We start from the raw sequence: 1,854 nt of genomic DNA on the forward strand, positions 1-1,854 counted from the left end.
TAGTCTTCATTTTATCAAAGACGTGACATAAAGAAAAATAAAAAAAAAAACATATCTGACTTTGTACTCAAGCACATTAAACTATGAGGTGCGGCAGATGAAACTCCCTGCCGAAAAATGCTGTAATGACTGACAAAAAGGCAGACGAGGGAGGACGATGGAACATGACATAAGAAAATGGCTCCAAAGCAGACATGGTGCCCATGTGCTCGACAAGCAGGATGCTGACATCTCACTCTCTCCTTTCTTGGAAACATTTCAGAGGGGCTATTCACGGGTGGGGAGGGGGGCGGGAGTTAAACAGTGTCACAAACTGTCAGTGTTTTCCATTTACGTTGCCTGTGTTTGTGTTGCTGGGACGTTTTCTACAGTTGCGAGAAAAAAAAAATGCAAAACATTTTAAAAACAACGCCTAAATAAGCAAAATGACAACAATCGCCAACATGGGGAGGAGAGAGCAGAGAGACTTTGCAGGGAGGAAGTCACACGGTCAAGCTACCTACGTCTGGGGGAATCGGCCAAAGTATTCGCACTTTCAGGAACGAAAAAACAGCCGCGGCATTGACTGCGCCTGACTGTTCTGGGGTGGCGTGGTCAGCACAGAAAGCAGACAGGAAACACTTCTTACTGACTACAGGAAGAGACTGACTTGAAGGAGTAAGTGATGTTGATGTGGTAATAAGGCCTTCATTCAAAGCCTGGTTTGACACAAGGCTGGTGCATTTTCGGGGTGGGGGGAGGGGAAAGGGGGGTGTCTGAAAAGCAACAGATTTGCAAAACTCCATGCACGTAAAGTATCTTATAACATATGTTTATATCCAGTACAAACACACCTATATGTGCTTTCTGGACTGTGACACGTGGTGTTTTATAGCCTGTTGTATAGATGATGCAAACTATATCTGCTCTTCAACCATTTTTAGTAAAAAAAAAACAAAAAAAAGAGAAAATAAAAAAAAGAATTAAATGTTATTAAGTGTTGCTAGATATAGATTTTACGATGACATCTGCAATTAAAATTTCTGTTGCGTTGCTTATTTTGCCCTCTTTTAAACATGTATCCCTCCTTAATTTTAATCTTTTAACACCATTGACACCCATGATCCATTTGCGTCCCAGCAGCAGCCTGACTTGTCGAAGAAAATTGCTGAGCTATGGCGGGTGGCAGGATGTGACATACAGGATGTGACATACAGGATGTGATGTATGACCAAGTGATGTATGACCAAGTGTCCCCCTCTTGATTCTCCTCTTAATACCAAATTACCCTTATGCCCTAGGTGGGAGTGGAGATGTTACATAAACAATGTTATTTCTGTATGTATCCGGATCCCAGTGATTGGATTGATGAAACCTAGATTAATCCCTTTGAAATGGGAGAAGTGACCATTTCAATATTTCTGTATTTGTACTGTCATGCTGTTAATCTGTTTCTGACCTGTAATCCGATTCATTGAGGGGAAAAGTAATCCAACCTAAGCTACTGACAATTACAATTGTTTTTTTATTATTATTACTTATAATTATTATTCTACCCGTGCTATTTTTTTCTACAGTATTTTTGTTTATTGTGACAATTCTTTATTGACCTCAAAGTAAAATTTATTATGAAAAAATAGTTTTGAAAAATTAAATGAATAAATAAAATATTAACTAAGTGAATATAAGTCTATGATGAAATTATTAGAAAATGGTGTTAAGGAGAATGCGTGTCTGTGGGGGAGAAAACCATCAGCGATCTGATGGTAATTATACAGCTCTATAATTATTGCTATTGAATTATTTTGTTATTTTGGTTATTTATGCATTTTGTATACATATATCTAATAATTGAATGTCCATATCATCAAGAAC

This window comes from Brienomyrus brachyistius, chromosome 3 (assembly GCF_023856365.1).
Source record: "Brienomyrus brachyistius isolate T26 chromosome 3, BBRACH_0.4, whole genome shotgun sequence".
Taxonomy (NCBI): Eukaryota; Metazoa; Chordata; class Actinopteri; order Osteoglossiformes; family Mormyridae; genus Brienomyrus; species Brienomyrus brachyistius.